The sequence below is a fragment of the Ammospiza caudacuta genome, chromosome 1 (assembly GCF_027887145.1).
Source record: "Ammospiza caudacuta isolate bAmmCau1 chromosome 1, bAmmCau1.pri, whole genome shotgun sequence".
Lineage (NCBI taxonomy): Eukaryota > Metazoa > Chordata > Aves > Passeriformes > Passerellidae > Ammospiza > Ammospiza caudacuta.
The window spans coordinates 87,621,527-87,638,150 of NC_080593.1; positions in this window are offsets into that span (position 1 = coordinate 87,621,527).

Sequence of the window (16,624 nt, forward strand, 5' to 3'; positions counted from 1 at the left end):
ACCAATCAAACTACCCCACCTGAAGAAAAGCAAGGTGGATGCATTTTGATCTTCAAATCTTATGAAAAAAGTACACATTACTGCAAACATCATAAAATTTCAAGGAAAATCTTCAGAGAAGGCTACAATTTCTGTGTTTGCCAGGCACTCATTGAACTTTAAAGTTCAATACATAAAATGCACCCTAAAATGCATTCTACTTTGACAGCTATATATAAAATGCTCAATGCAAGACATACCAAAGAGAACAAGTACTGTTCTTAGGCTGTTCAGGGTGAAAAATTCTTCCCAGAATTTCTATTCTCTTTTTCTGGATGATCATGAATCATCCTGGTATGAGAGTTTCTTCCCAAAGTGAGCTTAGAACTGCCCTTGCTGCAGTAGCAGCGATGCTCTGCAGCCCTGCTGCATATCAGGGCAGGGCACTGAGGCAGCCACTGGGACTCAGTTGAGCTGGGAGAGCAAATTACACCCTCTGAAAATGCTGTGACATCAATTTTATCCTTGCTTCCCAGCTTCACCCTAATCTGAGCTGTGGCCTGCTTTACAGCAGGGGGTAATGCTTACATCTCTTTTGAACAATTACATCCTGCAGAGAAAAAGAAGAAATCTTTCTTTTGTCAAATTCTCTCATCATTGTGAGAGTCCACTTACTGACACTGACAAGGAGATACAATTTATTTGCTGTGCCTGTCACAGGGGTAGTTGGAGCAGTGCCATACTTGCAGTCAATTATTACCTTGAGAAGCGATTTTTTCCCGCACTATACTGATACCAATACTGCGAAGTGATACAGAAGTTCCCACAGACAACTCCACAACAAGCTTTCCCCAAAGAAAGGCAGAAATTTCTTCTTCCTCTCCACTATAACAGCCATTGCTCTCCCTAGCTCACTTATTCCTTATGGCCCCCAGCTCTCATATAAAAACAAAATTAATAAGGGAAAACTGATTTACTCGCCCTTTCTAGGAGCAGAGTTACCAATCCAAATAATTTTTAATGTTTTGGAAGACTGTTCAAGATGGCAAACTGTATGATGTGTAAACAAGATGCAGAATTATGTCTATGGGTTGAAATATTTACAGTAAGTAGAGATCATTGAAAACAGGGAGAGAAGAAGCTGTCTGAAGCCTACAATGTCCAACACACTCACAGATTAAATATCCTATATATATTCAGTGATGGACTAATGCAAAGATACAAAGATGTTCAGATTCTAGGTTGAAATATGTTACAGCACTTCTGAGTAAATTTTGTTCAAATTTCTGCGTCACACTGGAGCGTTTAACAGACTTTTGGCAGCTCTGGTACAATACAAGCAGCTGCTGTTAAAAAAAAAATAAAAATCCATGGATACAAATGACTAGAGAAGCACTGGTGAATGGGAAAAAACATTGCCTGGATGCACTGCCAAAATACATTTTATGAATAAACAGCCACTTTCCCTTCAGATTTTTTAATACCTGTTCTTGCAGAAGACAAGTAAGTTTCAGCTGTTTGGAAAAGTCAATGCAAGCCATCCAACAAAGCTGTGGACCTTGGAACGGAGTTCCAGGAACAAATTATTGCCTGGCCTTTTTATTTTGTAATTCACAGAGCTATTTGTCTGTTGTTATTTAGGAGCACTGTAGTAGCAAGTTGTGTAAAAACAACACTTGGAAATCCCAAAAGTCTTATGAATTTTTAGAATGAATGTCTGTTCATTCTCATTAGTAAGATAGTATAGCATTCCTCTTTTCTGCAAGAGACAAAATGACAACATAAGAACTAAAATAGCACAGAGAATCACAAAAAAATATCCCCAACATTAACTAAACCAGAGCACAATATTGACTCGTCCATATTTTGTTGGAGCTATCTACCAGTAACTGTACACACTGAAATCAAGGCGTAGCTGTTAGAAAGACTATCTGTACCATGACATCTCACTGAGTGAAATGATTGATTTCATCCCAATCTGTCTTCACAGAACACAGAAACAGTGATTGGTTGTGAAATGGCATACAAGCCAGTCCGTAAAAGAACTTTCTCAACTAAACTATACAGAAGATATAGAATACACCCTACGACTTGGAAATAAACACAAAAGATAATAATTTAACTGGCTTAAGGGGGTACAGCCTAGGCAGTAAACAATAAAAAAACCAAAACCCCCCAACTTTAAATAAAAATGTTGCGTATTTAATGACCAGTACATCTCAAAGGACCAGTGACCAAAGATAATGTTTCTAATTAACCCTCAATTGTTGTACAGCCTTAAGGTAAATCTTGTAGGTTAAAGTCCTAAGACAAACTGTTCTTTCTAGTAAGAAAACAGGACAAGATTTGTTCTTTGGAGGCGGTAGAACAGAGTAAGAAGATACTGACGTGCCAGTCAACTATTTCATACCATATTCAGAAGGCAAGGAACATATCCAAGCGTTCCATAGAGACCCCTTGCTTAAATACTGCACTTTCCTCCTACAAAAGTCAAAGAAATAATGGCACATAATAACAATGTGGAAACCAGGTGGAAAAAAAAGGAAGATTTTTGTTTAAATAATTTTGCCAATTGACTGAAACATCTCCAATGGTTATACCTATGAATACAACTGAGTCTGAAAAAAAGGTAAAATTCACAAGCACTAACTACAAGTTATTTTCATTCTATCTCTGGTTAACCCACACAACCTTATGAATAAGTGTTGATCCTTCCCAAAAGGATAGTAAGATGACCACTGGAATAACAGATAAACCACTACTGCTGCCTCTAATATCAAATATAGAACACACATTTAACTATTTTTAAAGCCTCACTTAATAACTCTGATTTTTATCTTTCATGTTCATTTGCTTTCTTTTAAAAAGTGATCAGCCATACATGACGTTATTTCCCTAAGGCCATGGGGCTTGTACTTACAGAGGACTGTAAATCACAACTGCAGCTATGTTCTTTCACAACACTCCTTCTCCCTTGACCACTTCCCAGGATACAGCTATTCAGCATGAATTTAGAGAGTGTTATATACCAAAAAACTGCGTTCAGACACATCAACTTGATCATCCTCATAAAAGAAAAAGTACATAAGGTGTCACAAATTAGGAGAAGGTGAAAACCATAGTTCCACATGTTACAAAAAACTTAGCTACAGAGGTGGCAGTTAAATATAAATTTTCTTAGATTGGCTTATTATCCCACCTCTCCTTCCTGAATCAAGCTATTATTTCAGTAAAGATTTTCCAATTTGGGTTTAAGTGTTCACGCATCATCTCGTGAAGAAATTAGCATAAATGCAAGACAGCACCAATGTATTGTAGCAATAAGTAAGAAAACTTGAGATAGTCTTTTTAACTACTGAAGAAAGAGCTTCAGGAGCCCTTCTTTTCCTCCACAATCAAGTTACAATATGATCCACTTCAAAAGAAAAATAGGATATCAGAAGATTTCTTATGCTTGATCCTAACTAATCAGATCAGACTAATAAATACATTCTACTTTAATCCTTCAGGAATGGCTCTGTCCAAGCATATTCACACAGTAGAAATTATCTTTTTCTTCTCAAAATCTTTCCCACCAACCTGACATATTTAACACACCAATGATCATTGCTTCTGAGATTTCATATTTGAAAAATTGATCTCTCAGCAAGACATAGGTACACTAAAAAGAATAATGAGTTATTGATCCCATGAAACAGGACCAACAATTTGAGCAGTAATGCTGAATTTGGAGAATGAGAACTCAGAAACTGAGAATACACAGAAACAAGTTAGAGGAAAAAAATAATGTTGAGATAAGTAGGATAAGTGGTATTATATTTTTACTGTTTATCATTTTATTTAAAAAAATTAATGAACAAAAAACCCAGCAGAAGCAATCAAGTATCCATTTTATTACATTTAGACACAATAGAATGAAACAGTAAAGGATTTTTTCCCTCCATTTTAAAACGTTTTAAGTCTCCCACTGAAAATTTACTTGTTCCTTCACTTGCAATTTTAAGCGACAAATAGTTTAGAGGACCAGCTAAACTTCACCATTAGTCTATTTATTTTGAACCCCATTGTCCAAATCCCTCCCAAGGACAGCAAGAAGTGCTATTATTGATTCACTTGCAGTATTAAGGACTTCTAAAAAGTACCAAATGACATTGCTGTTGCAATGGTGGTACACCCAGAGCTCATATAACCACTAAAGAAGTGACAATGCTCTGTCCAAAAAACAACCTACTAGAACTGGATAACATTGTCCATAACCTTCACAGGGCTTTCCCCTGTAAGAAGGCTGGCTAAGACTGAAGTGTTGATGCCTTTTGAGTTAACCAGGAAAAATACAATAATAGAATCAAGACATCACAGACACGTGGCAAAGACAGAATAAGTATTCATGAAGCAGAAGGCAAATTAATAAGAAAAGATTAGTTTACACTTAAAATTCTAGAAGTTATTTGCTTAATTCCCTTCAATAAGAATAGCCTACACTATCACATGCCGTCTTTAAAGACCATGCTTGCTTACAGATTAGTTAAATTCCCGTTGTAGAGTCCACCATGTTCCTAGCATATATGCAAGAAATAGTATTTATACCAAAGATTTAATATTGACAAGGGCATCCATGACATTCAGTTCTAATATAGCAACAGTTGCAGCAACTCAGGCTGCTGAGTAAGAAATTCATTTCTTTATATCACACCTAATTCCTAAACATTCCTCACTTCATTTACTCATACTGTTTCTTTTCCTGAAAAAAATGCTGAAATTTTAAGTAAATGTGTTTTGCCATGCCTCAGCAGTTACCTCTGTCAGCAAGCATAAATCCTCCTACTACACACCAAAATTGGATATTCCAAAACCAAGGTTTCTCAAGCAGAAAAGTGACATTTCCAGGCTAAGCCTTCAAAACTTTTACTACATAAGTTATAAAGTTATGGAAGTAGAATTTCAACCTTTGGAGTCCTAGAGGAAAACTTACTCCATCAGGGGAAGAAAATAGAATAGGAAAGGATGGGGTAAGCCAGTAGCCAAGTAATGCCTGTGAGTTCTGTCCATCTCTACAGCCAGATGGACTTTCAAGACACTGCTAGACAACTTCAAGCAGAAGGGGGAGTAGCAATGTCACCATCTCTTTTCAGCCATACCAACGTGCTTTGGGGGACAGAGCACAAAGCATACATTGTGCTCAGCCAAAACTGAGTTCTGCCTCTCGTGCCCCAAAAAAAGTAAGAGATGTCATCACAATCTTCCTACAGACCTCAGATCCATCTCTCAAGCAAATGTCATTATCATGTTTACAATTTTCCAGCCTTGAACCTGAAGAACACACACATATGTGTATACATATTCTTATGCCTTATTTTTCACACTCACACTGGATGAGATTTGCCACCTTCTTTCCCTTCCTAGGTACTATCAAACACATCAAAAGCTACTTCTGCACCTTGGATTAAACCCAACCAGAAGGTGCTCACTAACTTGCATAAACATCTGATGAAAGCATGGGGATTTTGTGGGACCTTTTTTTTCCCCTACAGAGGTGAAATACTCTCAGGCTCCCAAAAGATGAAAGCAGGGGTTGGTACAGATGGGGACAAAAGCAAAAAAAGCAATAATCATTTGGTCTTAATACAATGTCTGTCATATGTTTTTCATGCAGTTATTCTGAAGACCCAAAATTTAGCAGATCAAAGATTAAGTGTTTTCGAATAAAAAAAGTTACAGGCTGCCTACTGAGCATCTTCCAGAACCAGCAGCAGCAGCTGGAACACTTAATATTTAGCCTGCTATTTGTAAATGGGTAGCTACAAACCATGTTCTACAACTAATTGCATCCTACCACATTCAGAAGTAGAAGTCTCTTTCAAAACATAAAATGCATCCACAGAAGCCTCTTTTAAAACATTAAATGATCTTTAAATCATTAGCTTTCTAGCCACTAGGCAATACGTACAGACTACAAAGTAAGCTACCTTGACATAAGTAGTAGTAGCACTTTCAGAAGGTAATACGACGTCATAACATAGTTCCCACAGTCATCCAATATAACTTCCCATAAAAATGTCAGCAGACAATATACAGCTGTTCTGCCTATGAAACATATGAAGGGCAGTAAGAAAACAGGCACATTATTGCATGTATGCTCTAACGCAGACACTGTTAAGTCCACACCCAAAAATTCTACTCTGATTTTCATGCATATCCTACATATGCATATACAGGGGTATACTGTATTAGAATAAAGCATAAATTTAAAAAAATAATACTTGTGCTAGACCTTATCACTTGCTTTCTTGAAAGGAATTTTCACGTGACAAGAAGGTGAAACCCTCAAGAATGCATTGGCTCATGTTGGGGTCCTGGTCAACTTTGCTGGATGAAGTCCATGGGAAAAAGTATTTAAGGCACTGGCAGTGCGGATCAGTCCCACTCATTTAAAGAATTTTCCTCTGTCACAGTTGAACCCCAGCAGGCAGCAAAACACCACCCTTGCTAACTCCCTCACTATGGGATGACAGAGAGAATCAGAAAGATAAAAATGCAGGAAGACATGGGTTCAGATAAAGATGCTTTAAAAGGTACACAAGAACCCTGTTTGCAGGCAAAGAAAACAAGTAATTTGTTCACCACTTCCCAAGGTCAGGCAGCTGTTCAGCCATTCCCCAAAGAGCTGGGCTTCATCACATTTAACATCAACTTGGGAATACAAACACCATCACTCCCAAAGCCACCCTCCTCCTAATTCCCCCATCTTCCTTCTTCTCCTTGTGCCCCCTGGTAATGACATCATATAATATGGGTCATTTGGGGTCTGCTGTCCTTGTTGTGTCCTCTCCCAGCTTCTTCTGCATGCCCAGCCTCCTCCATGGATGGTGGGACTGTTTGAGAAACAGAAAAGACTGTGTAAGCACATCCAAAACATAGCAACACACAAACTGCTCCAAAGAAATTAACTTTATCCCAGCCACAACCAGTGGAGACACATTGCTTAAATAGTCTGAGACAACTAAGTATGAAAAAGAGAGATAAGGAAAGAAATATTTTTTTTATATAAGAATGAAAGATCAGTCAAAATTAGTCAAATCATTCGGAGCAGTGGCAAAGATATCACTCAGTTCAGCAGAGTTCACTCATTCTTTCAGAGGTAAAGGCAGCACACATAGTTTACTGTTCTTAAGAAAAACGTGTCTGAAACAGACCTGCCTATGAAAGCATCTCTCTAGTCACTAATTTTGTCCTGGTCTGAATTTTTACCTGGTACAACCCACTAAATATTCCTCAGAGAGTATACATTTATGAGCACATGTCTGAGCATGCACAAATGGAAAAATTAAGTGCAGTTTATTGAAGCAGACTAAGTCTCCTCCTAAGATAAAGACATTTTGATGAAAATGGAAAAAGTTTCCTAAGATGCTACAGGTTTTATCACTTCCACAGCATTCATTGAGACATAATCCCATTTGTGACTATTGAACTGATGGATTACCACTTTACAGGCATGGTCTTGGTCCCTCTGGCCTATAGGCCTGTGTTGACATGTCAATCTCTTCACAAGATCACCACAGTGATGATGCAAAGTAGGATATACTACAATTGAAAAGATTACTGTAGAAAGAGCTTTTAAAATTCATTTTAGAAGTTGGCATAGTTTCCTGGGGCATCAAAGTAAGATACTTGGACTTTAAAGGCTTTGTGGGTAGAAGGGTTGCTGGGCAGGTAAAAGACTAGGACTTCTAACAATATGGTAATTGTTGCTTTAAGGAAGGTTTTTAAATACCTCTTGGGTTACAGCAGAAACCTCTGTAGTGAAACTTCTGAAACTTCTTCAGGAAAAGAGAAAACTGTGTACAACAGTGGGAGGATTGGTTTGGGGTTTTTTTGTTTATGGATTTGGAACACTGGGATCATGGCCCTCACAGGAAAAATAGAAGAATAAAGAAAGCAAAGATTAAGAAGAACAGCATACCACTTCCCCACACATCCACACTGAATGTTGCAGAAGCAGTAGAGCCCAGAGTTTGTGTCAATGTGAAGAATCAATGAGGAAGAACTGCTAATTTAATTTAATAAATAAAAAATCCACAAGCAGAAAAGAAACATTCAAAGCGGTCTCCAGAAACTGAATGCCCTACTGCATGATGAGATAAGAAGAAAAGGCTCGTTGCAACCCAGGTTAATGGTTAATTAAAGACACCACCAGCACAGTGAAGCAAAAGTCTTTCCAGCATACTTGAAACTCCTAGAAGAAATAAGTAGACATTACTGATCTCTTCAAGGGAGTCAAGTAGCAAGAAATATCTTCAGTCAAACAATACCCAAGCACTCTTCTGTTAAAGACAAGGCAAATTTGCTGGCTGTTACTTGGTAACAATTGGGGGAAAATGTGAAGCAACAGCTCAGAGCAAACCAAAAGAAAAGAGAAAAAGAAGTGAGCCTAAAACCTTGGTCTTCAAAAAGGGTAGGTTTGGTTGTTTCTCAGTTAACTAAACTATCAAGTCAGACTCCTCACTTGTAGTAAAGCTCACAAATCTATTCAGTTGTTTTAGTCCTGCTTGTATTCTTCCCAAGTTCATTAAATTCTGATATTCTTGTTAAAAAGAAAAATAAATTGAAACCACAGGGCTGCTGTTAACTTGCTTAGAAAAAAGGAACAACTAGTAACAGTGAGACTCCCTAAAACCACAAGTAGCAAATCAAAACATGAGGTTTAGTTTGGAATTTAATGTAAATGGAATTGTTCAGGATTGTATAGAAACGAGTCAACATCATCTTAGTGGAGAGCAAGCAGAAGACACAGCACAGCAAAAATAAGTGCAAAAATATTATCCCTTGCCACTAAGTACACCAAATATGGAATCCACTTCAATGAGTGTGTGAAAGATGCCAAAATATTATACTTAGTGTTGTTTATTTGGGTTTTGCCTGATATTTTTTTTCCAGCTTCATTTTTGAGACATTGATACTTGTTGCACTTCTCAGAGTTTATTGAAAGGCTCTTCTGTTACTGAGTTTTTCTTCCCTGTGAAAATACTTTTAGAATGATCTTAACCTTTTTACAGCAACCACAGCAGATGATGATAGTAAAGTGCTGCAGGCAACATAACTACACACATACAAACTCAAAACATTAAGTATTTTCAATGTAAGCAGATCTCAAGAGTGTTTAGCTGTCAAAATCCTAACATAATGAAATATTTTTTAATTTCAGTTTCAGATGAAAATAAAGTTTGACAGAACTTCTGAAATCCTAACTTATGGAATCTAAACATATTCCTGTTGTGGTAATTTCATTTTCCAGTACTAAAAATTGTAAGGTCATGTAGATAGATCAGTGTTTCCACATGGACAACTGTTATGACTTAGAACATTTTATTTTTCACCTGTTCAAAATAAATTTTGCTGTCTCTAGATTAGTAAGATTACAGTCTTCCATTTCCTATGCAGTGCTATATAACAAAGTCATCTACCTCTCTTGTTTTTACCTCTTGTTTTAATCAAATTCTTGATTTGAATTTTGAGTCTTCATCTTAACTAACTTTATCTTGTTGTCCTTCATGTCCCCCACAGAGATCCCTCTACCACCTTTATTACTTCTCTGAAGAGCTTCACAATCATCCTGTATTACTGGAGATGCAATTCAACATGTATTAAAATGAACATGTCACATTCACATCTTCCATCTATGCTAATATTTTTGTGTTCCTGAAATAAGTGTTCTAGATAAGCCCACTACATTTGCTTTGGAATTAAGAGAAGTTCTTGACTTGGAAAAGGCAATTTGGTTAGGAATGTTCTGGCAAAGAGGTGCTGGTGCACATCTTGCTCTTACCACTGTTACACTGCCATATACAGACATATCAGCTTCACACCCTGAACATCAGGTTACTCCCTAGTCTCCTTACTCCCCTGTATCTCTTTTTTCATAAAATTATGGTCTTTGATAAGAATTTTCTCCAATATCCTGAAAAGTCCTGAGGAAACAGAGCAACCTTCCACTCCAGAAAAACCCATGGGAATGCAGAGCTCTGGGTTTCCAGCCCCAGCCTTAATTAGGTTGGTAAAGCCTTTGATCATCAGAGGAACCCAACTGAACAGAGTAGCTCTTCATTCAGAGCCCTTGTTCTCCACATGCACTGAATTCTGAAGTATTTCTAATAAATTTCCACTTACCTTGCATGTTAACTATTCACAACTACAGTATTTTGAAGGGCTATAACTCTAAGCATGAGTCTAATGACTCTAAGTAATTTTTTTTTTACCGGCTACTGCCCCAGAGCAAAGCCAGGGATATCAGCTTGAGGATTTTAGTGCCTCCTGGAACCCTAGGCTCTTGTGCTTGAGCAGGTCTGTGAATTATCTTGAAAACAAAGTGAGAGGCTCTCATATTAGAGAAATAGTAGCAGCACACCTGACAGAAAACAAGACATTTTCTAGTTCAACACTCCCAACACAATAAATGCTTTAGACAGTTTAAGAACACAACAAACTCTGAGCACTCACAAGAGCAGCTTCAACTGCCCATTCTGTCAGCAACAACAAACTCCAAGACCCATAGCGCAGCTTGTACTTTTTATCTTAACATAAAGCAATGCTGTTCACTTTTTATAATATAGAGCAATCTAGCTAATCATTTCACCAAATAGTGTCAGATTACTCTGATTTTACACTGATGGCCATTTTCTGCCCTTGAAATTTGGATCTAGGATGATCTGAACTAAAATTAGAAGAGTTAATATATTTTCTGAAATATTACCTGGAACATGCACTGTGTGATCTGACAGCTGCATTGGGAGAGAGGATCCCTCTCTCTAGAACCATAACACAGGGCTAGGAAGTGCAGCTCTTCAAGTGACTACAGATCACAAACCCATCAGTTATCTGCTCATCTGCTTCTTTATGATCCTTTACAGAAGTAAGAACAAATCTCTGGAAGTTAAGAGAATTCTAAGTGCCCCAAATAAGCCAGCTCCAACTAAGGAAAAGTGATTTGAAGAAAACATTTTGTTCCACTTCTTACTGCACCAAAAATACCAAGCATTGACCTGAGGACACTGGAAAAGCATAATTTTTTGTCCTGGAGAAAGGGCAAAAAAAAAAAAATCTTTCTACAAATAATTTTAGAGTAAGACAGAAAAGTTTAGAAAAACAACACAGAAGCAACAACCAAAAAAAAGGAAAAAATGTAGAACACACACACACAGCTGAAGCACATTACTATTCTGCTCTGAAACAGTCTCATGTATGAAAGGTTCTTCACAGTGAAAGAGTTTCTATCAGCTATGCATAGAGAAGATACATACCTCAATTTAATCACCTAAAGAGTAGATATTAAAGCATGAACTACATGCAGATTATTCACTTTAAAATATATGGTTCAAATTGCATTCCTAATGATTTCTCAGCAAAACACCTCTTGAGACAACAAGTAAAAACTATTAGCAAGAGAGAGAGTGTATTGTGTATATATATTGTGTAAACAAATGTAATGGGACTAGGATATTTCCTCATTTCACACACAACCCAAGAAAAAAAAAGAACAAAAGCTTTGTTGTGTCTGTAAAGGAACATGCTTTGATCATTACCAAGTAAAAATATCTCATAGAAACACACAACAGTGTGGGATGGGAGGGACCTTAAACTTCATCTAGACAAGTGTATCACAGGTCTTTTACTGTGCTTTGAGATACCTAAAGAGAAACATGCTGAAATACCAAGGGAGATCATATTAATTTTTTATTACTTGCTGGCGTAGTATGGGTACAAAAACAACTTGGAAATTTCTGAGGGTTCATATTATCCTGCACTACAGTCTTAGGCTCAACTGAAGGCATTCACATTAACATGACAGCACTTAACTCTTTATGAAGAGACCTCACGAAAAAGAAGAATTTCTAATATATTAAACAAGACACCATACACATGTATTCACAACAGATTCACTGGGAAGAAGAGACCACCATAAAGTTACTTCAAATGTGCAGAATAAAACAAGTTGCAGAGTTGAATGTGAATTCCTACAGCAATAGTAAGTATTCAGTTTCAATGCATATTTCAGCATGTTTTCAAGTAATGTCTCCTAAAATAACACTCTCATAGAAGTGCTCTAGTTGAATGACACAGAACTGTTTAAAGAGGCTTTTTAAATATTATTAGATATGCAGTACTTAGCAGTCCATCCACATTTTGAATTAACAGTCTGCTTTTGTCGCTGAGAAAATCTTCAGACATTTACATCTGTGTGTATTTTCAGGTATGGTTCATTACATACAAGAGAAAAAAAATGAGGACATTTCAGCTTTAAGTTATGATTTTATAACCACAATAAAACACCACCTGTTTCACAAAACTAGAGAGACTACTAAAAATCAAGGTGAATTCTCTCACCATAACAGGACAACATAAGAGGAGTGCTTTCCTAGTTAGTTTAGACTTGTGTCAAACACAGCTGCCTGCACTATCCATAATCATGGCTTCAGTGATGATTTCAATGGTATGGTATGCTGCTGTTGCTGCACAGAGCAAAGAAATCAGAGGAATCCCAGTCATTATAAACCTGACAGGAGAGATATTTTTCCTCATTTAAAAATAACAGGTGAGGGTGATGAAAACCTAAGAGACTTGTTTGAATTTACTTCTACACAAATACAAAAGATGGATCCTTGTTTGTCCTTCACACTCCTGCAGGTCTCTGAGCACCAGAAGAAATGGATGTTATGCAATGCCAGAAGAAGCTATGTTTAAAAAATGTGTTCAGACCCACCCTTCATTCTCAAAATTCACTCCAGATCTGCCTCAAGTTGGTGACATGAATCACATCTATTAAGGAAAACAGTGAACAACGCAATAGATTAGTTCTACAAAGCAAGAAGCAGTGCCACAACCCTGCCACAACCCGAGGGGACAAGAGATGTTCCCGTTGTTCGAAGACATCAGACCACATATCAGGGAACTTGGATGTTTTATTGTACAGCTGTTGAGGACATTTCCCTTTCCAGCCATCCAGGAGCCACTCTGGCAGCCACACCTGCACCACCTGAGCTGGTATCAAGGCCCTTTTGCAATTACACACCCCACACTCACATAATCTGATCAGGTTTCCTCACTGGCATTGCCCAAGATTTCCCATAGCAGAGTCTTCATCATTTTGATCCTTCAAATAATTCAATCATAGTGCAATAACAAAATTACCGTTCCCAAAGATAATGTCTTTTTCCTATCCCAGCATCCAACAGTGCCCTCAGTAATTTCTCCCACTCTGCAGCCATACAGGGCACAAAGTGCAGCTGTCAGACAAGGCCGCTTTGTGTCTGCAGCAGTTTCCAATTTTGGCCCTTCACTTTTTTTTTCGCTCCTGATCTGAAAATTTCTGTAAGGAGACAACCAAATTTTGTAAATGTTTTTGTCAAAAGTCAACCAGAACTTGTGAATGTTTTTGTAAAGTGACAGACAGATTTTGTAGAAATTTTTCTCTCTCATTTTGCACTTTTATCTAAACATTTTCATAAAGAGTCATAAATCTTTTTATTCTTTCAGGCTGCATCAGCACGACACATAAGGCACATTTCACTTAGGAAGAAAAGGATAAGGCAAGTATTGTCCACAAAGTGAAAGGGTTCAAGGGTTAGCATGTCCTATTCCTGTATGTTCTAAATCCATCTTATCTCCCATTTAGGGATGGAGAAAGCTGAACCCATCCCAGATAAAAAATTCTAAGTGGCTGTTGAGGCCCTTTCAGTGTCCTGTCCATAGCACCAATTTACTGTTACAGCTCCCACAACGAACTCCTCAAAGCTGCTGGCTCACAAGTCACAACACTCTAGTTCAAAGGTGTGATTCCTGACAGTCACAGCCATCACACTGATTTGAACAGGCTGACATACCCCAGATTTCAGCAGGATTAATCAGTATATCCCATGATTATTTTTTATTTCTACTCTCTCGCTCCTTTTCCACTCTATTTAAGTAAGAGTTGCAAATCAATATGCTTAAATGTGTCACATAGAAACAATATTGGACATAAAATGTATGTCAACACCATGCAGAAGACAACATTTTTCCATTGAATTTGTGTGGTTTTCAAACTTTCAATAAAATGGACACCTCTAGTAAGCCTCTCTCTTCACAGCCCAGTCAGCTACTTCTTAAATTGGAGACAGGTCATAGAGTTCCTTGACAAGGATACAGTTATAGTAAAAATTTACACAAGTACAGAAAGAGAGTGGACATAATCACAAAAACCAATCCATTAACAGCAACATAACAGTGGAGAAATCACAGGTGGCTCTGAAATTCCTTAGAAATTACCAGTAAAAATTGGACAAGAATCAGGAATATGTATTGTAGACATTTGCCGTGGTCTTTTATTATTTGTAATGACAGTTGCCCTGGTATTTTATTCTTAGCTTGTTTATTCCTCCCAGCCATTTATCAGAGACAAGGTAGGAATGCACAATGACTTGGCATGACTAAGTACATATGCTCCTGTGGTGTAGTTTTTTTCAGGGTTCTCGGCATGGAAAAATGTTATTTCCTTGCAATTCCTCGTACTGGTTCAAATAACTCATACCTTTGTTAATGGCTAATAATTAGACTTCTACACATCATCATCAGCTCTTGGATAGTAAAGAAACTAGCTAGTAAAATCTGATATCCTAAAATAAATAGTGGCACTGCAATTCAGAGTTTAAAAACTACTGTTTCCTATTGCTTTATGAGTACAGTTTATATTCTCAAGTAAACCAATAAACAAGTGCCTGAGAAAGGTTTTTCCCTAAGACACTACCCCAAAGGTTCCTACTCACTATGTCTCAAATTAATGAAATTAAACCTGCACATCTCTTCTTCAAACATACACCTGGCAGTTTCTGTTTTTCCTTCAGCTCTAATGATCACTGAAACTGACAACATGATCAGCTATGGTTCACATGTTTTCTGCAGCAGTGTTTTGCTCAGTTTAAGCCCATTAGTAAGACACATTCCTAGTCTCTTTGCAAATGACAGTCACCCTGCACATATGACATTATGACTCTCTAATCCCTTCTGGGAACATAGCCTTTCTTTGACTTTATGCCTCTGAAATATAGCATCTACAACCAATATATTTGCTCTGCTGTTGGAATCAGAGACCTTTATGAACTCACCTGTGATAAATCTGTCCATCATTCCTAGCTACCCAGTCAAGCACGGCTGCTGGCAATAGCTGGCAATACCTGCTGTTCCAAGCTCCCTGCAGTTTCTGCTAAGCCTGAAAACTGTTCTGTGGTTTATTATCCCTGTCATTGCTATGAGGCCCCAAACTATTCTTGGACTACTTGGTTTTGAGGCAATATATATAAAACAGATAGAGATATAAACTGTACAGATGTAGACATACTCCATCTCAGACAGCAAAAATATACCATTGTAAACAAAATTACTGTTTAGGAAACTTTAAATTCTGATGTATGTGTAAAGCATAATGCACATGGACAACTAGGTTTATGTTCCACTTGTTTTCTAGTCTATCTTCACTGTTACCTCAAACAGCTTAAGAGCACTCGTTTGTTTGCATATTCCTTCCAAAACACAGAAAAAAACCAGTCAGCCCAGTTCAAAGCTCATTTCTGTGCACCTGCTCAGATATCTGTAACCAAAGGGCAAGAACTCACCACAAAGAAATTTAATTACCTCAAAGATATTCTTCTCATTATTCAGTTTACTTGCAAAACATCCTTTAAAAATCATTCCCACCAAGTCTATTCCGACATTTTTCTGTTTAGAATTTTAATAACCTGAAGGCTCTCATCCTTGGAGAAGTGGGAAGACTAAGGCAAAAGCCAGGCGTTCTGAGGTGTGTTGGAAGACTACAGGGGCAAAGAGCAATTTCAACAGGAAGATGCAGAGGGCAGGGGGGCAGCAGGAGAGGAACCCAGCTTCACAAGGAGTTGTCTGTCCCATGGGATGTGGGAAGAGGACCTGGAGATGATCCTGTGAGCCTAAGCAGAGTTCTCTGAGAGGGCAGCATGAGAGCAATGGATGCAGGGGCAGTGCCTCAGGCACCCACCTGTCCCAAGAACACCCTGCTGCCAGATACTCTTGGCTGTGGCCAAGGCTAGTAAATCTACAGTATCCCATAATTTCAATTGGGATAAGATCCTTTGGAAGGCACGAAGGACAAGCCTACTTCCCAGTCACAGCATTTAAAAGCTGGCTTGCACTACAGGAGAGATGCTTCTTATAATGACATTTATACACAAAAACCTGACTTTCAAGTTTGCTCAACTGCATTGAAATTAAATAGCATTTCTTTTTTCTGTGGGAGAACAAACATCATTTCCCAGATGGTTGAATAACAGACTTAGGAAAAAGTCTGGGTTTCCTGTCATAGAGCAAGAAGTATTTTTGGTCCTTTGCCTACAAAACCCAGAAGTGAGAAAAGCCAATAAATTATTTGTCCCTCTACCACAGAGAGCTCAGGAAGTTTCTCTCTCCACAGCAGGAAATACAAAGTATGAGGTGGTTATCTACTGTGTAATTCATCAGCCACATAAAATTTATGAACCATGACAGTCCAGAAGTACACTCTCACCACTCTGCAAGGCAATTTTCAAAGGACTTGGTCTATATTACTCACAGTCTACACTTAGCTATGTTAAAACATTAAAAGAACCCA